General features: G+C 34.0%; 2 pseudogenes; both read right to left on the bottom strand.

Moving 5' to 3' along the window:
* Positions 1-819: 819 nt before the first annotated feature.
* Positions 820-3,393, bottom strand: LOC142530740 (tubulin alpha-3 chain-like; annotated as a pseudogene).
* Positions 3,394-14,226: 10,833 nt separating this feature from the next.
* Positions 14,227-19,312, bottom strand: LOC142530739 (tubulin alpha-3 chain-like; annotated as a pseudogene).
* Between the last annotated feature and the right edge of the window lie 1,867 nt (positions 19,313-21,179).

Below are 21,179 nucleotides of genomic sequence, written 5' to 3' on the forward strand. Positions count from 1 at the left end.
TCGTATTTGGAGATAAAGCATTTGATTATTAGTGCGGTAAAGTGGTATTTTGAAACTATTTCTGCTCATATAGCGAGCATCAGTTGGTTGTTATGATGGGATAACAATTTGAAAAATAACTTACCATTTGGCTCAAGAAATGGGATGAGATGAAAGATGTAAGAAATAAGGATCATAAATCAATATATATGAATAATAAGATTATTTATAACTCAAATTATTCATAGAAAATGAGTCAAACAAGGAATGAAACAAACATCTGTAATCAACTAACAGATTATTATACCATTACTTTTATGTTAATATTTATTGAGCAGTCATATTCTCTATCATACTAACCAAACAATAATCATAGCAGCAAAATTGCGATATCATTCATTTTGGAACAAAACTCAATTACATCAAAATTTACTCAGCCCTAAAATTTATGCCTACTTTCTTAGTGCACAAATCTTCAACTAAAACTGTCAAACAAAATTGATTAAGCAATTCAGAATGGTTGATTCAGCAAAATTTATTTCTTCTTGGTTATTTTTTTCCCCAAAAGCCGAAACTATAATGACAGCCGCACTCAGAAAAATTACATTTTATACAAATTTGATTCGTTAATTCAGTTTATCTTGACTATTTAGGCTATTTCAGTTTGGCTAGTTTGGTTTCGTTAAAGTTGGAATCAACCATTTTATAAAATTTTAGTAATTTGGTTAGTTCATAAAAATTTTTGATTTGTTAAAAGCTAAGTTCGTACAATTTTTAAAACTTCGGCTGGATCAGTAGCCGAACCCTGTTTACTTCCTTGTTCTATGAATTTAGATTGCATTTAACCATAGAATATGATGTTCCAGCACCAAGTAACCATACATCAAATATTTTTTAAAGTTCCATGAAATTTTCACACAGAAGTTGGTAAACAGCAATACACAACATGATATTCATAGGTATAATTACACAAATGGTGGGAGAGTAACCAACCTTGCTAATTCAACAAACTTGTACTACAAAGATGTCAACGCATCATTGTTACTATTCTTCGCCTTCCTCTTCGTCATCTGCACCTTCGGCACCGACTTCTTCATAGTCTTTTTCGAGAGCAGCTAAATCTTCGCGGGCTTCGTTGAACTGCCCCTCCTTCATTCCTTCACCTACATACCAATGAACAAATGCCCTTTTGGCATACATGAGATCAAATTTGTAGTCAATGCGTGAAAAAACTTCGGCGACCGCGGTGTTGTCGCTGATCATGCACACTACTCGTCGCACTTTAACAAGATCACCTCCAGGCACCACTGTTGGAGGTTGGTAGTTGATTCCACACTTAAAGCCAGTTGGGCACCTGTCGAGTCCACGGGCCAACCGATTTCAGAACGGGTAATCTTATGTAACAACTCATATTGTAATTATTCGTGGACATCGCAACATCATAAATTTAGAAGTGAGACGGTTCAACAAACGCAAATTGATATTGAGTGCCATCATCAGCTACCATTGTCCAAAAGCTACAAGAAATTTACTTACCAGTCAACAAACTGAACAGTATGTTTGGTTTTAATGGCAGCAACAGCAGCTTTGACATCTTTGGGAAAAACATCTCCACGGTACATCAAGCAACATGCCATGTATTTCCTGTGTCTTGATCACATTTTGCCATCATACTCGATGGCTCAAAAACTGCATTCGTGATCCCATGGACCGAAAGCTGTTCATGATATGCTTTCTCAGAGGAAATAACGGGATCGTAAGATGATAGCTTGAAATGGATCCGAGGATATAGTACGAGGTTGGTCTGGAACTCAGTAATATCAACATTGACGTCACCATCAAATCGTAAAGAAGTAGTCAAGGATTACATGATTTGGGAAATCAATTGGTTCAAATTGGTATATGTAGGCCTTTCTATGTCTAATGACCTTCGGCATATATCATAAATGGCTTCATTGTCCAGGAGCACAACCACATCTGTATGCTAAAAAAGGGAATGAGTTGAGAGAACACTGTTGTAAGGCTCCACAACAGCAATGTAGACCTGCAATTGGAACGAAACCCGAAATTACAATTTTATTCATCTGTCTGAAAGTCCATGCTCAGAGTTATCGGACTTAATGCGTGATGATACAGTAATACCGATACAAGGAGTTCAGATTGTAATAGCTAACGAATAAAAAAAAAATTATCTCTATAGAAGTGACATATTGCTCTATACATAATTTCAAGAAGAGAGGTCCACTGAAGGAACCCCAGATATAATGAATCAAGAACTGCTTCAAGGCATCTGAGGTGATGGGTAAACAGTGAATCCAAGCTTTGACTTCTTTCCATAGTCCACTGAAAAACGTTCCAAGAGCAGAGAACCCAATCCTGAACCAGTACCACCACCTACGGAAATAAAAATAAAGAAAAAACCTTTGCAAACCTTTGCAGTTGTCAGCCAACTTCCTCACTCTAGCCAGACAAAGAACCACCACCTCTTTTCCTACTGCAAATACACCATTATTACAAAATCACATTAGCACTGGCTTGTAGTTAAATTGTGTATTGCCAATCAAATTCACCATATTAAGCCTGGATATTAGATACGTATAAATTACCTAAACTAAAGCTATCAATCATGTGAGAAAGACGTCCTCGTTGATATGTCAGTGAAAACAGGAATTATTAGCTATGCAAATAACAACGCTATTGCTACTTTACCTGTATGATGGCCCCGAGTACAGTTGTTGGCTGCATCTTCTATTCCGGAGATGAGCTGTTCTGGGTGGAAGAGCTGGCGATAAGTCCCTGTCCAAACTTCATCCATAACTGTGGGTTCAAGATCAACAAAAATTGCTCTTGGGGGATGCTTTCCGGAGCTAGTCTAGCTGAAGAAGGTGTTGAAAGTATCATGTGCCACACCAACAAAAGCGTCGCTGCAAATCCACAAATAATTTATTTCAAAAATTTTAACTTGAAAAACATTTGATAGAAAATAAAACAAAAATGTGATCATCTCAGATTCAGAAAAATGGTTAGCTAGCTTTGTGGTTGATTTTCACTTGGGGACAGAGGATAAATAAGTTAAATTCATCCCTTTTCCAGCCCACTTCAGACTCAACGAGAGACCACTCATCCATCAATCAATCAATCAAATCATACAAAAGAAGGGAAATCATATGGTCGAAGAACAAGATTAAAAAAAAGGTAAAAGTTTGTCTTTCCGGAACATAAAACATCAAAAATCACGACTCAACACGAAATTATGTTAAACGCGAAAGGCCCAAACGTAAAAAGCAAAAAAGAAAAGAACATGGGCATCATCCAATCAGGATGAACGCCGTGTTCAAGGCAATAGAGCTCCCAGCATTAATTCCCAACTTGAATCCCCGCTTGGCCGATGTGTATGCTAATTATCTATCTCATCTTTCAGATTTATTCCTCCTCGTATTCGATCGGTGATAGATTGGAAAGCAAACTATCCACGATCGTCTACAGAGAGAACCAGAGAGAAAAAGAGCAGAGACGGTAAGATGGGAAATGACAAGCTGCCCATTGTGGGTCCCAAACAGCTCATCTAAATTCGTTAGATTGGCCGAAGATCTTGATATTATTTTTAATCCAATTTTGACCAAATTGTATAAATTCAATAAATAGTGAATAATGAGTTTTGAGAAATATTAGAAATATTTTACTAATATTTATAGGTACACGTATAAATATATAGATATAATAGATCCAATTATCCATATTAATAAAAAATATTTTTGATATTAAAATTATATGACAACACTTGTCTTATAAATATTATGTTCACGTAATGCATGTGTTTTGGTTGTTAATCTAAATTTTAAGGCATGAGCATTTTTATAAACATTAAAGGATAACCATATAGATAAGAACTATAATATGACCTCACAAACAAAACAAGATAATAACCACAAAATTGATGAGTGTAAAACGACAACAATGTGGACGGCATGTGAAATAAAGAATTGTCTCCTAAAAGTAAACATGCAATATAATGCAATGTTGGTGAGTCCATAATTTGTCATGTAGTAAACCTTCATAAATGTTTGCAACGAAAGGGTAAAAAAAAGCCAAAATAAGTGATTTTAGCTAGCTCACTTCGCAACAAAGAGAAGTAGTTTATTTGCTTGCTTAGCTCGAAGATGTCAACTTTGTTCATTTACGTCTCTCGTTTACTTATTAGCCAGTCCTATTTTTTTCTTCACTTTTTCTTTGAGGGAATTTTTTGTTGTGAAAAGCATTGGGTCGAGCTCTAATTTGACCAACATGTTCCCAACGGATTGAACTAAATTGTGAATAGTGGAGATCGGGTTTGGATATTGTTTGAAGTAGATCCTGGATGAAAAATAGTAGTTATTGTATCCTATTCTAAAATCTGAGCAGTTTTCTTGCAAATGTTTTATATGAAAAATGGACCACTGGATTTGGCTGAATTTTGGAAATGTCAAAAATGTGGATTGGTATATTTTGAGCTGTGTAGATTAAGTTCATAAAGAATTTTGGCTTGAAAGTTCAACTCAAAAAATGAACATAATGTTTCTCATAAATTTTTTGTTAACACATGTTCGAAAATGTGAAGGAGGTTTTGTAGATTTTGGTGTCTTCAATTAAAAATGAGAGGTAAATATTTTTCAGAGTGATGTAGGAGTAAAATATGACAACTTGCTAGCATCAAGGCCATAGTTAGCCTCAATTTCATCCATCATGCAACTGATACTTTAGTTCAGACTGTTATGTTCTGATTCAAGGGTTCTGCTTTGGTACGACTTGTCAGTCAGTCTGCTGATACTTCAATTGATGATGTGGCCCACTAATTAGAAATCAACTGATCAGCCAATCAATTCAGCTGGGCATTATCAGTTGTAACTGATGTCCTATCAGTTACGAATAATTTAGTTGATAAGTTTTTTCAGTTTAACTAGAACGGGGTCTTCAGTTACGATTACACGACTGTTCGATCAGTTAGATTCTTCAGTTCTCTTCTTGATTAATTTGTCAAACTCTGAAACTTATAATATTCCAACAACATCCACTATGACATGCTACTATCAAAGAGCTCATGACATTAGAGAAGAGACCTCAGTTCATGAGCATGGTGTGAGAATGATTGGGCTCATCGAGAAGCTAGTGGGCCTATAACTCGTTATTCCAAACGAACTGTCTACGGACATTTTACTGCTATCGTTTTCATTGTCGTTTGATGGGTTTGTAGTGAAATTCAATATGAACAATTTGGAGGTCAGTCTTGAGGAGTTGGTGAACATATTTACAAGCTATGAAGCCACCATAAAAAAGGAGAAAACATGTTTTCCTAGTGGGCTCCTCGTCAGAGACAAAAGAAAACCCCAAAAGGAAATGGGAAAAAATGTTCTGATCCTTCAAATAAAAACAAATCAAGTAAGAAACAAGCACCAAACAATTCTAAAGAGCCCGCAAAGCCCGATAAGGTATAAGATGTTTGCTTCCACTACAAGAAACATGGATATTAGAAACGTAATTACAATGAATCTCTAGAAAGGGGAAAAAAAAGAGTTCTAGCAAGGGTATTTTTATGTTGAATTAAATATTTCAATTAAATCAACTTCTTGCGTATTAGATACTAAATGTGGCTCTCATCAATGCAATGATTTCATGCTTTCTGTTGGTCAACAACCAACCCAAACCTCATTGAAACAATGGCAGGAGGGCCCTTGATCTCTCAATAGAGGGAGAAAAAGGGGGGCATTCCCCTCTCTAGACGATGACAAGAAGTAGAAAGCTAAGGGATTGTGAAACTTTCTGAAGATAGACAATGGAGCAAGAGTTCCTGCAAAGATCATAGGAGACGTTTACTTAATATCAAACAATAACTTTAAGTTGTTTTTTAGATATGTTTTATATGTTCCAGATTTGGTTCAAATCATTATTACTATTTCTATATTTGATAAAGATTGATTTTTTTTGTTTATTTGATAAAGACGTTTGTAATATTTACAAGAATAATGTTTAATTGAAAAGGTGAACTACGAAACGATCTCATAACTAAAAAAATAAAATATATTCCAACAAACAATGTCTAAGTAAACACGTTATCAACAACAAATAAAAAAAAAGAAGAGAGTCTAAATAAAGCACACTTATGGCATGCTAGACTATGACATATTTGCTAAAGAAGGATGCACAAACTATTGGAGAGGGCATGTTTGACATGTCAGAAATTAACTCTCTTTAAACATGCGAGTCCTGTCTAAAAAGAAAGATGGCCAAAGCTCATTTCCCAAGGAAAGTAGAACGTGCACATGATCTATTGGATTTTATCCATACAGATGTGTGTGGTCCATTAAGTGTTAGCACAAAATACTGTGAATCTTACTTCATTACCTTTACTGGTGACTACTCGATGTATGAGTATGTGAATTTAATGAAATACAAGCCTGAAACCCCTGTAATGTTCAAAAAATTTAGAGCTAAAGTAGAAAAACAAACGTTTTGATCTGATCGAGGTGGATAATATTTAATTACTGAGTTTCAATACCACCTTAAGGAGAATGAGATTCTCTCACAGTGGACTCCCCCTGCCATACCCAGTTGAATGGTGTGTCAAAACGTCATAATCAAACATTGATGGACATGGTTCTATCTACCATCCCTTTGGGAATTTGTGCTTGAAACCATGACAAAGCTGTTGAACTGAGTCCATACAAACAAGCATCAAGGAGCTAGAACCTCATATTTGACAACACTATCAAATAGTTTATTTTGTCAAGAATTATGAAGAACCTTGTGTATACAAAAAGGTTAGTGGGAGTGTAGTGGCATTCCTACTACTTTATGTTAATGACATATTACTCATTGGGAATGACGTAAGGATATTACAGTCAACTAAATATAGTTAGCTAAAAAATTCTCCATGAAGGATATGGGTAAAGAATCCTACATATCAGGAATCCTGATATATATCGATAGATCAAAGAGGATGTTAGGACTCATGTAACCCACTTATATCGATAATATATTGAGGAGATTCTCTATGGAGGAGTCCAAGAGAGGATGTATCCCAATGTGTCATGTGTTACCCTGTCCAAGTCTATGTGTGAAGGGTGAAATCTTATCCTCGTAATAGAAGGGTGACGTAGGAGCATTTGAAGTCTCCAAACATCCATAAAAATATGTGTGTTCGTTTCAGTTACCATTTCAGTTTTACACTATATCAACCCTAAGTATTCGATCTATATTTCAATCTTATTCCGCACTATTATCAGTTGACTGATTTATATCGACAAACAAGATTTTAGAATCAGTTCCTGATTCACACTTTTGAAAAGAGTACAAAAGTCCGAAGTGTTTATTCAACCCTCATTTCTAAGCATTTCAACTACCTTAACCAATCATATCATAAGTTAATCCGCTGTCTAAAATATTTATTCTTATGTTATATGAAAAAATGGATGAAGAAATAAAATTAAAAATTGAAATTCTAATTTATTGACGTATGAAAATTAAAAAAAATTTCTAGTTTTTGTGACGTGTGAGTTGTGATTTTTGAAGCTTGATTCTCGCTCAACAAGAATATAGTGAGATTTTTCTTCCTCTCAGCTCAAACACTTGGCTATTATATATACTAGTAAATTATGCACAAATGTTGTGCATGTAAAATTTTAACCATAATTTATATAAGATTTTTTTTTATTAAATGCTTAATTTCATGTTTAATTTAATAATAAATTATAGAAATTAGTGAGGGAGTCATAATGCAATTTGAGAAGGGTGATATGGAAAATATGTTGTGAAAATTTTGAGAAAAAATATCGGTGTAATGGCAATTTGGGAAACATAAAAAGTAATAATTTTTCGTGGGTGATCTAAATAGAAGATCTTTCTCACAAAATTTATTCGTGAACCGTCATACAAAAGTTTTTGTGTTGTAACAATGAAAATATTTTGAAAATATAAATAAATACACCCCCTAAAATATTTATTTTTATGTTACATGCAATAAAATGGATGAAGAAATAAAATTAAAAATTGAGATTAATTTATTGATGTATGACAATTAAAAAAACAATAATTTTTTTTTTTTTTGTGACGTGTGAGTTTTGATTTCTGAAGCTTGATTCTCGCTCAACAAGAATTTAGTGAGATTCTTCTCTTTCTCAACTCAAACACTTAGCTATTATATATACTTGTAAATTATGCACAAACTTTGTGTGTGTAAAATTATAATACTAATTTATGTAAGATTTTTTTATTCATTAAATACTTAATTTCATGTTTAATGAATAATAAGTCATAGAAAACAGTAAGGGAGTTTTAGAGCAATTTGAGAAGGGTAATATTGAAAATAAGTTGTGGCAATTTTGAAATAAAAAATGTTGGTGTTAAGACAATTTGGAAAACAAAAGATTGCTCATATTTACATTAAAAATTAATATTTTTGACATAAACATTAATACTTTTTCGTGAGTGACCTAAATAGGAGATCTTTCTCAAAAAATTAACCCGTAAGAACGTCTTACAACAATTTTTTTGTTGTAACAATGAAAACATTTTTAAAATATAAATAAATATACTGTCTAAAATATTTATTCTTATTTTACATGAAAAAAATGGATGAAGAAATAAAATTAAAAATTGAAATTCTAATTTATTGACGTATGACAATTTAAAAAACAATAAAATTCTAAATTTTTTGTGACGTGTGAGTTGTGATTTCTGAAGTTTGATTCTCGCTCAACAAGAACATAGTGAGATTCTTCTCTCTCTCGACTCAAAAACTTAGCTATTATATATACTAGTAAATTATGTACAAACGTTGTGTGTGTAAAATTATAATCCTAATTCATATAAGATTTTTTAATTTTATTAAATGCTTAATTTCATGTTTAATTTAATAATAACTGACAGAAATTTATGAGTGAGTCATTCTGCAATTTGAGAAGGGCAATATTGAAAAGAAGTTGTGGCAATTTTGAGAAAAATGTTGGTGCAAGGGCAATTTGAGACATAAAAGATGATGTCCTCTAGATGACAAATTCTTTATATAATAGTATAAATTTTTATTTTTCTTGGTCTTAGGATATTTAGGTTGTAATTTTATCTTCAATTCAAGGGGGACATATCTTTATTTTGGAACATCTTTTTTTATAATATGCGATCTCTATATTGGATCATAATTTCAAGTCTATAGAACTTATTCATAAACTATACATTATTTAAATTAAAATTTCTATTATTGTTCGAGTTCAATGAGAAAAAAAAGGGATGAATATGTGTAAATATTTATATTTACGTGAATATAAAACGTAATTTTCGAAACTTAAGACCATAGAAATGTATAATTTATCATAAATAAAATTTAAATTACAAAAGTATGTATATTATTTTGAGAATAAAAAGCGTATATATTTTTAAAAATTAATTTAATTTAAACTATTGTATTTTTTCTCTAACGCCGCGAAAATTTAAAGTCAACGCGAACCACATGCGCAAGTTATTAAATTCCTTGTGTATTTCAATTAAATGTTTTAATTTCATAGATTAAATATGTTGTGTATATTGACATGTTTAAAATATATTTTTCTACACGGTTGCATTAAAATGTATTTTTAAAAGTTATTCGAGTTGCGATCGAGGAACGGAGACCGATGGTTGAAAAATAGAAAATGTTTTTATTAAATAATTATTTTTAATTATTTAAATTTAGGGTGGTGTTTTTTTCTTATTTTTGAAAATACGAGGTTTTGATGTGATTTTATACGTCGGGACGTAATTTTTATCGGTGTTGGATTTTCAAACGAAAACGCGAACGTTTTGGCAACCCGACTAATAAATTCACAAACTTTATTAAACAAAATAATTTTTATATTTCAATTAAACACTAATGGGCCTAATTAACTCCACTAATAGGCCTAATTTTGTTTAGTTATTAATTAACTATATAATATTCAAACTCACCCCATAACCTGCCCTACAACCCAACGCCCACTCTCCTATTGAATCACAAATTCTCTCCATCACAAATACACGGCACACAGTAATTTTGAAAGGAAATTTCGAAGCTTTCAAAGGATAATCAAGTCAAGGCCCTCCTCGTCGTCGTTCTTCAATCGCCAACGATTATTCGTTAGTTAAATACGCAAAGGCACGTGATATTCTTTCCTTCAATCATCTATTATACCATAGTAATTTTTTTAAACATGTTTTGCCTTAAAAACAAGGGCACTTTGTTATATTTTCGTTTATGCATCAAAGGAGATTTTTAAAGCTTGATTTTTGTGTCAAAAACATGTTTGATATGTACCTAAAGAGGCTGCCATGAATTAGGATGTTAAGGGGCAAGTTTTACACAAGTTTAGGGGTCTTAGAACACACTAAAAACGCTGCAAACGAAATAGAAACAAGCTGGAACCACCGTGGAAAAGAAAAGGAGAAAGCGTGAGTTTGTGTTGGTTGTGCAAGATGCAAGGGTTCGGTTGTGTTGCACGGGGGCTAGGGTCTCGACCAGGTCTGGGGGTTGGGTCCTGAGGGTCGTGGCTAGGTCCTAGGAAGAGTCCTATCATGGCTAGGACTCGTGGTTCAGGTTGGGGAGGAGTCCACGAAAGCTAGGACTCTCCCCAAGCAACTCCCGATCAGCTGCTGTGCAAGGGGGCTTCGGCTCGGTAGGGGCGCGGGCTAGGTGGTCTAGAGGGTGCCTTAGGAAGGTCCAGGGAGGGTAGGAAGGGCTGGGCTCAGGAGGTGGCTCGGTTGGGTCCTGGCTCATGAAAAACGTGAGGATGGCAGCAAGGTGAACGCGCAGGTTGCTGTCCTTGGTTCGAGGGGTTCGCAGCTTGGGTTCTAGGGCGTGGGCTGGTCTGGGATGGGTATGGGCGTGGTCCAGGGATGGTTAGGGTCAGGTGGGCTCGGTGGTGGCTCGGCTGGGAGAGTCCTTGTGACACTAGGAGTCTTTGGGGGCGAGAATCTCCTTGTGCGCAGGTTTGGGGGTCAGGTCCAGAAGGTTTTTGAGAGGGCCAGGGCTGGTTTTCGGGCTGGGCTTGGTCAGTAGGTGCCTAGGTGGGTTAGCTAGGGTTTGGCTCAAGGTGGCTCCGGCATGGCTCGAGTAAATCGGGAGATGGCTCGGGTTGATCGATTAAGGGTCAAAAACGAAAATTAACGAACTAAAATTGGAACCATGGGTCCACGGGTGTGGTTCATGGCTCCCAAGGGTTGAATAAATGATAAAATGTTATGTTTAAAATTTGAGATCAAAATAATGAGTTTTGGATTTATCCGGAATTTAATCGTCACACGAAACATTAATTAAAGAATTAATTGAAACGCCTAGTTTTAAGCGGAATAAAATTATGAAAAATTATATTTAAGCTCAAATAATTATTAAAAGTCTAAGTTTTTAATTTGGGAATTTTATATTAAGGTTTGGTTTAATTCGAGATTAAAACACATTAATATGTTATATTTAAAGATTAATTTAAAAGTCATTGATTTAATCCAAATAAAAATACGAGAAAATTCGGGTAAGCTTAAATAATTATTTGGGATGGTCTAGAGTCGACGAAATTAAGAAAATTTCAAAAACGGAAAATGTTACATCTAGGGGTAAAACAGTCATTTTGTACCTAGAAATTAGTAAACATCATGGCAGTGTCCTGAATGCTGTTTTATATGCTAATATGGTTATTTTAAATGTTTATGGATGCTTTTATGATTTCATATGCCAAAATGTTTAGCGGTTCTATGATTCAAAATATTGTCTTTTGGATTTTTAAATGTTAGTTAATTGTTTATTTTTAAAATGGTGAAATGTATTTTTAAAGTATATATATATATATATATATATATATATATATATATATATATATATATATGTGTATGTATGTATATGTATATTTTTAAATGTTAGTTAATTGTTTATTTTTAAAATGGTGAAAGGTATTTTTAAAGTATATATATATATAAATATATATATATGTATGTATATTTTCCAATCGGCCAAATTTTGAGAAGTTAGAAAAAAAATTCTAGTACTTTTTAAATAAAACGAATAACAGACGTTTCAGTTTCGACTTTACATTTATAACTTAAAAAACATGGGATGATTTACAAATAAAGTTTGAAGTCTATTTATACCACTAAATTTATCCATTTGCAGACAAGTAATATTTAATACTTTTTTTATTTAGCCATTTTGTACTCATGCAGAGCGATTTAATTATTTACTTCAATAATAACAATTTTAATTTCTATAATTAAATCAAAATATAAATCTAACTTTTTAAAATATAATAAATATTTTTTTAGTTATAAATACATGCAAAGATACACCAGTGGTAGTCCAATCGATTTTTAATATTAACTCACAATTTGGATATCTGAACATAATAATATTATTCATTCAATTTATAATCTATAATTGAATTTATAAATAGACAGAAATTATTAGTTTTAAATTTTATTATTTAATTATTTAAGAATATATAAACACGAACTCTACTTAGAATCCCTCCAAAATTTAATTCTTCCATCCAAATTCAAATAGATTCATACTAAATTCAAACTCCGTTAAACTATATATCGATATCTAGCAAATTATGCACATATGCATATTTTGTGTGTAAAATTATAATCATAATTTATATAAAAAAAATTTATTTTATTTTATTAAATGTGTAATTTCATGTTTAATTTAATAATAATTGATAGAAATTAGTGAGGGGTAATAACGTAATTTGAAAGAGGCAATTTTGAGAAAATATGTTTGTGCAAGAGCAATTTGAGAAACAAAATATTATGTCCCAGATTCTTTACAGCAAATTTATAATAGTACATATATATACAAATTCGTCAAAAAAACTCATTTTTTCCCAGATATTGAACCCTAACTTTCAGATATAAACGGGCTTTGACAGATTCGGAAAGAGAAATATGTTTCTGAGTTTCGATTTTTTCATTTGTCCCTATCTTTTTCCTTTTTTTAAAAATATATTTTTACGCGTGCATTACATGTTCATGGCGGATTATCTTCTTTGTTCGTTCTCGTTTTCTTTTTTTTAGGTATTAATTCGGATCGATATGGAATTCTTGATTGAAAACGTTGTTATATATATACATGTAGTTCTTGAATATTTCTGTTGCGATACTTTTTGCAACTGTTATTTATTTTTTTGGGGCTGGATACTTAGATACCTGAATTCTGGTTGAATTTCGGAAAGATGTCTGATGCCGACTTGATTCGGTCGATAAAACAAGTAAGTATAAGGTTTCGGAGAGTGTGTATATATATTTTCTTCTGGTTGTAATATACTACATAATTAATGTTATATAAAAATCGGATCTCTTTTTTAACTTCTGAAAGATCATATCTATATTCCTTGTTCAAGAAAATGAAATTTTGTTCGAATGTCAAGAGTTATACTAACATTTGATTCGTCCTTGCATGTACGTACTAATTTCAGGTGCAGAATCTTATAGAGGGGTGTATCCAGCGTAGCATGAACAAATCAGAGTGCAAGCTTGCTCTCGAGTTTCATCACGAGATCCATCCGTATATAACCGAAACAAGTAGCTACTCTGATCGTTTTTTTGCAATTTGAACTTAATTAAATTGATATATTGGAATCAAATAAATCATATTTCGGCCCATGAGGTCATGACGACGTTCTATACGTCCTAGACGATATTTTTAGACGAGAATTAATCTAATCTAGCCTACATGTAGCTTCCCAAAAACTTTAAATAGTGAAATGGTACAGGAGATGAAATATTATTGAGATACATTCCAATATTGTCAAACTTAAATGAAAATTCTCATTATTCACGAGTTCATTTTTATTAGTTTGATTTGATTTGATTTGATTTATGGTTTGTGTTGCTGCAGTTTGGCGCAGGCTTGAGAAAGAAAACGAAGAATTTTTCCAAGCTTATTATGGTAGATTGGTGTTGATAAAACAAATCATAAAATTCAACATGTTTGTTGCAAAACAAGCGAGCTGGATGTATGAGACAAGGTTATCCACGATGCACACATCCGATCCATCTCCCGCTTTAAACAGTAAGATACTTTTCTATTTATATACCTCCGAACTTTTCCATTTTCCATGCAAATCTTTTATTTACTAGTTCTATTATAAGGATCGATACAATAAATTAATACTATATTGAAAGACTATATTAAAGTCAGCACAATGATTAAATTTAATTTGACATACAAATTGAAATGTGTTTCCAGAAAATATTTATCTATTTGAGGATTATATTGCGGATGCACATAATATAATATGGCTAAAATATGTAAATCTATTCAGTCAGTAACTCCACACACACACACACAAATATATATATAATGAATACTATCTCCTGTTTTAAGCATTACTCGGTGTATAGGGCAGCAAGCATCCCCAAGTGCACCTCCATTGAAAGCTGAGGATATGCAGAAACCACATGTGTGTCACAACTTTGTATCGTCAATCCAGCCATCTCCAAAAGGATTTGTTAATACGCCGTTTTGTGATAGACAAAATATCAAAATGCATTCTGAACGCTTTGATGATGTACCCTCTGCTGCTCCACAAAACATAGTACCCTTGATAACAGTGAATATGCAGCAGCGACCCGAGTTTGGACCATCAATCCTGTCATCACCGACTCTAAGAACCGGTTATGTTTCCTATCCTGCTGCTCCACAATATCCCATATCTTTTGGTGCTGGACCGTCAAACCCAGGGTATTTTCAAGAAAATGTTTCTGTGTCCGGTTATGATCTAAACTTTGGAAGTTCTAAAAACTTAGTCGATCCTCGAAACCGAGATGCCATGATGACTAAAACTGAAAGTGTTATCACTGGAGAAGCTGATTATGATGGCAATCTGGCTTGCAATCCTGCTCCATACGGATATTTTGAGGACTTGTCTCCTCTAACGGGTAATGATGCATCCATCACTGCTTTAAGCAGTGACTGTACATCCATCATGTCTACACCAACAAAACTAAATAACCTATACTTGGAAGGTAATGCCTTTTCATTTCACATTTCCTACATTTGGGATAAATATCCAACTATAATGGTCTTAACAATGCCTCTGCTAACGTGATCACTAGTATCTACTCCTTTTTGTCTAGAAGACATATACCGGTGAAGTTAGTTTCAAGTGTGTCTACTTTATTGCAGATATATTAAGTCATTATAGAGCCTCATGGTTGGTGTGTGAGATCATTGACACTAATTGTTTTTTAATCATTTTCTTCATCAGAAGTAACCACAGTTTGTATCATGGTTTCAGCAGAAATGGAGGACGAGAACTTGGGAGTCCAGATGTATGAGATAGCTTTGCCCTGGTGACGACTGATATATCTTTTTATATGTGTCAAACAACAATGTGGTTCTTCTCTCTGTTCCTTTCGTGCAAAGTTTTCCGATACCTCTGTGGTTTCTAGGACTTTACCTAGTTCGGCTTCATTTTGTGCTAGGATCTGTTTTCACCTAACTTGGTGGTAGCAAAATCATCATCTGTGATAATTGAGAAATCTTTCTTTCGTATTTGGAGATAAAGCATTTGATTATTAGTGCGGTAAAGTGGTATTTTGAAACTATTTCTGCTCATATAGCGAGCATCAGTTGGTTGTTATGATGGGATAACAATTTGAAAAATAACTTACCATTTGGCTCAAGAAATGGGATGAGATGAAAGATGTAAGAAATAAGGATCATAAATCAATATATATGAATAATAAGATTATTTATAACTCAAATTATTCATAGAAAATGAGTCAAACAAGGAATGAAACAAACATCTGTAATCAACTAACAGATTATTATACCATTACTTTTATGTTAATATTTATTGAGCAGTCATATTCTCTATCATACTAACCAAACAATAATCATAGCAGCAAAATTGCGATATCATTCATTTTGGAACAAAACTCAATTACATCAAAATTTACTCAGCCCTAAAATTTATGCCTACTTTCTTAGTGCACAAATCTTCAACTAAAACTGTCAAACAAAATTGATTAAGCAATTCAGAATGGTTGATTCAGCAAAATTTATTTCTTCTTGGTTATTTTTTTCCCCAAAAGCCGAAACTATAATGACAGCCGCACTCAGAAAAATTACGTTTTATACAAATTTGATTCGTTAATTCAGTTTATCTTGACTATTTAGGCTATTTCAGTTTGGCTAGTTTGGTTTCGTTAAAGTTGGAATCAACCATTTTATAAAATTTTAGTAATTTGGTTAGTTCATAAAAATTTTTGATTTGTTAAAAGCTAAGTTCGTACAATTTTTAAAACTTCGGCTGGATCAGTAGCAGAACCCTGTTTACTTCCTTGTTCTATGAATTTAGATTGCATTTAACCATAGAATATGATGTTCCAGCACCAAGTAACCATACATCAAATATTTTTTAAAGTTCCATGAAATTTTCACACAGAAGTTGGTAAACAGCAATACACAACATGATATTCATAGGTATAATTACACAAATGGTGGGAGAGTAACCAACCTTGCTAATTCAACAAACTTGTACTACAAAGATGTCAACGCATCATTGTTACTATTCTTCGCCTTCCTCTTCGTCGTCTGCACCTTCGGCACCGACTTCTTCATAGTCTTTTTCGAGAGCAGCTAAATCTTCGCGGGCTTCGTTGAACTGCCCCTCCTTCATTCCTTCACCTACATACCAATGAACAAATGCCCTTTTGGCATACATGAGATCAAATTTGTAGTCAATGCGTGAAAAAACTTCGGCGACCGCGGTGTTGTCGCTGATCATGCACACTACTCGTTGCACTTTAACAAGATCACCTCCAGGCACCACTGTTGGAGGTTGGTAGTTGATTCCACACTTAAAGCCAGTTGGGCGGCACCTGTCGAGTCCACGGGCCAACCGATTTCAGAACGGGTAATCTTATGTAACAACTCATATTGTAATTATTCGTGGACATCGCAACATCATAAATTTAGAAGTGAGACGGTTCAACAAACGCAAATTGATATTGAGTGCCATCATCAGCTACCATTGTCCAAAAGCTACAAGAAATTTACTTACCAGTCAACAAACTGAACAGTATGTTTGGTTTTAATGGCAGCAACAGCAGCTTTGACATCTTTGGGAAAAACATCTCCACGGTACATCAAGCAACATGCCATGTATTTCCTGTGTCTTGATCACATTTTGCCATCATACTCGATGGCTCAAAAACTGCATTCGTGATCCCATGGACCGAAAGCTGTTCATGATATGCTTTCTCAGAGGAAATAACGGGATCGTAAGATGATAGCTTGAAATGGATCCGAGGATATAGTACGAGGTTGGTCTGGAACTCAGTAATATCAACATTGATGTCACCATCAAATCGTAAAGAAGTAGTCAAGGATTACATGATTTGGGAAATCAATTGGTTCAAATTGGTATATGTAGGCCTTTCTATGTCTAATGACCTTCGGCGTATATCATAAATGGCTTCATTGTCCAGGAGCACAACCACATCTGTATGCTAAAAAAGGGAATGAGTTGAGAGAACACTGTTGTAAGGCTCCACAACAGCAATGTAGACCTGCAATTGGAACGAAACCCGAAATTACAATTTTATTCATCTGTCTGAAAGTCCATGCTCAGAGTTATCGGACTTAATGCGTGATGATACAGTAATACCGATACAAGGAGTTCAGATTGTAATAGCTAACGAATAAAAAAAAAAATTATCTCTATAGAAGTGACATATTGCTCTATACATAATTTCAAGAAGAGAGGTCCACTGAAGGAACCCCAGATATAATGAATCAAGAACTGCTTCAAGGCATCTGAGGTGATGGGTAAACAGTGAATCCAAGCTTTGACTTCTTTCCATAGTCCACTGAAAAACGTTCCAAGAGCAGAGAACCCAATCCTGAACCAGTACCACCACCTACGGAAATAAAAATAAAAAAAAAACCTTTGCAAACCTTTGCAGTTGTCAGCCAACTTCCTCACTCTAGCCAGACAAAGAACCACCACCTCTTTTCCTACTGCAAATACACCATTATTACAAAATCACATTAGCACTGGCTTGTAGTTAAATTGTGTATTGCCAATCAAATTCACCATATTAAGCCTGGATATTAGATACGTATAAATTACCTAAACTAAAGATATCAATCATGTGAGAAAGACGTCCTCGTTGATATGTCAGTGAAAACAGGAATTATTAGCTATGCAAATAACAATGCTATTGCTACTTTACCTGTATGATGGCCCCGAGTACAGTTGTTGGCAGCATCTTCTATTCCGGAGATGAGCTGTTCTGGGTGGAAGAGCTGGCGATAAGTCCCTGTCCAAACTTCATCCATAACTGTGGGTTCAAGATCAACAAAAATTGCTCTTGGGGGATGCTTTCCGGAGCTAGTCTAGCTGAAGAAGGTGTTGAAAGTATCATGTGCCACACCAACAAAAGCGTCGCTGCAAATCCACAAATAATTTATTTCAAAAATTTTAACTTGAAAAACATTTGATAGCAAATAAAACAAAAATGTCAGAAAAATGGTTAGCTAGCTTTGTGGTTGATTTTCACTTGGGGACAGAGGATAAATAAGTTAAATTCATCCCTTTTCCAGCCCACTTCAGACTCAACGAGAGACCACTCATCCATCAATCAATCAATCAAATCATACAAAAGATGGGAAATCATATGGTCGAAGAACAAGATTTAAAAAAAAAAGGTAAACGTTTGCCTTTCCGGAACATAAAACATCAAAAATCACGACTCAACACGAAATTATGTTAAACGCGAAAGACACAAACGTAAAAGGCAAAAAAGAAAAGAACATGGGCATCATCCAATCAGGATGAACGCCGTGTTCAAGGCAATAGAGCTCCCAGCATTAATTCCCAACTTGAGTCCCCGCTTGGCCGATGTGTATGCTAATTATCTATCTCATCTTTCAGATTTATTCCTCCTCGTATTCGATCGGTGATAGATTGGAAAGCAAAAGATCCACGATCGTCTACAGAGAGAACCAGAGAGAAAAGGAGCAGGGATGGTGGTAGACGCGTCAATTTTACCAATATTCATAATAAAAAATAATACTCTTAAAACGACAGTAATGTGGACGGCATGTGAAGTAAAGAGGATCAGTCTGAGCAGTAGCATGTGCAGTAAACTAGGTTTCCATGACAGTCACTCCCATGACAAAAGTGTACAAGTCATTGCTGGGTTGAACAACAAAACCAGTGGAACGCTTGGTAACCATGTGCACAAGAGCAACAAATATGATACAAGACCAGTTAACATGTACACTGGTAGTGATTACAGCCATCATCAAAAAATTCCCTTTGGTGCTGGCATCAAATAACCAGCGGCTGTCCTTAAAAGGTTTATGAATCGGAAAACATGTCAGTTACATTATATGATAAAGTCACTGATTGATATTTAGGTGAGGCTCCTTTTCAGTAGACCCTTATGATTATCAATGTAACCAGTAGATCGATCTCCAACAGAGATCATTATTACACCCAACGGCAACCTACCATTAAAGTTTTTGAGAAAATCACTTATCTCAGTACTACTTTCACCCAATCACATTTAACCTAGCGATATGACTCTGCTACTAGTTTAATATAAAAATTCGAGCATTTGATCATTCAAGATATCTTCTAAACTAATGCATTAGAGAACTAATTATCTCTATTAGATATATTTTCACTTGATAAAAAAATAAATTTTTTTATTATTTTATAAACTAATAAGATAATACTTTTTTCTTGAAACCCTTAAACAACTTTATGATACAATTCATATTGTAAATTAATAAATTATTTAAAATTATTAAACATCATACTATCATAAAATATGTTTTTATTATAACTTTTTATCTACTATAGTTCCATGTTTTACACATCTCATTGTTCATTTGTGATTTGAACACTTTTTAGATAGAAATAAATGATTTTCGTAAATATTAGAAAATTTTGTATTTCTTCACATAGAAATTTATTAAACTAAATAATACAATATTTTGTTGAATATATACATAGATATACTTATATAATTATTATTGGATCAAAAATTCACTTCATAAATTAATTGTTTGATTAGTAATACCTCTTCTAAATAATAATACTTTTAATCAACACATTATTAATTTAATGGGTTGAAACCTTAGTGGGCCGTTCCAACTGATGTTTGTGGTGTGGCCCAATCTGTTAAACGAGCTCAATGTAGACAAAAGTCAACAGACATACGACGTCGTTGCTCTCCCCATTCCCGTAAAAAGTGAATTGTCGCTCGAGTGGAGTGACAAGTCCAACCGGAGGCGCTTCGCAATTACGTTTCAGGTGGGAAATTTTACCTCTTACAGATTTTTGATTAATTTCATTTTATACTTTTAGTCTATTCAGCAAGATTAGATTTTATTACTTGATGTTCATGATTTGTGTGTCTACAAGTTTTGGTAGTGATGTTGAATTTTGGGAATTTTTAGCTTACGTGATTGACTCGATTGATAACGCAAATATCGGGTTAGGGTTTCGCAATTAGCGTGATGGGATTGTGAGTTGATGTGTTTCTAAAGTCCTTTGAAATGAACTCTCTGGTTATTTGAATGAATGCAGTCAACGACGTAGTCTCTTTGGTCTTGTTTTGGCTTATTGAGTCTAAATTTGATTTATTTGGAATTGTTGTTATTGGCGAGAGGAACCAGTTATTATGCGTTTAGGACGAAATCTACTATATGTAATATGTAAATCAGTATCTTATATGGTATACGCCTCTCTTTGTTCCTGGAGCCCTCGATCCACTACTTTCTCCAAGAGCTTCCTCTGATGCCACCTACATTTCTGTCTCTTCTAGACCCAACTGTGATCGTTCCGGAGTTCGGCTCATGACCATTTGTGATGTACCTAACCTCATCACCATAAATGTTGGCTGCTGAATCCCCGCTTAAATAAAAACATGCCGACTATGCCACCGGGGACATGCAATTTAATACCCTCTTCGTTGGCCATGACCTTGTTGCTTTCATCTACAGTAGCAAATGGACCAACTCCAAATCCTGAATATTCTCTTTTGCCAAGATCAGCTTATTCTTAACACCATCACCCCTCCATTGCCACCCTCACAATGTTACTAGCCTCTTGGACCACCCACTTTGACACTTACAAACCCCTCCTATGGTTGTATTATGTCTCTCAAAGAAATCCTGGGTCATCTAAACAAGGGTGAGAAAAACATTA

Source organism: Primulina tabacum, chromosome 17 (genome assembly GCF_025594145.1).
Source record: "Primulina tabacum isolate GXHZ01 chromosome 17, ASM2559414v2, whole genome shotgun sequence".
NCBI classification, from domain to species: domain Eukaryota; kingdom Viridiplantae; phylum Streptophyta; class Magnoliopsida; order Lamiales; family Gesneriaceae; genus Primulina; species Primulina tabacum.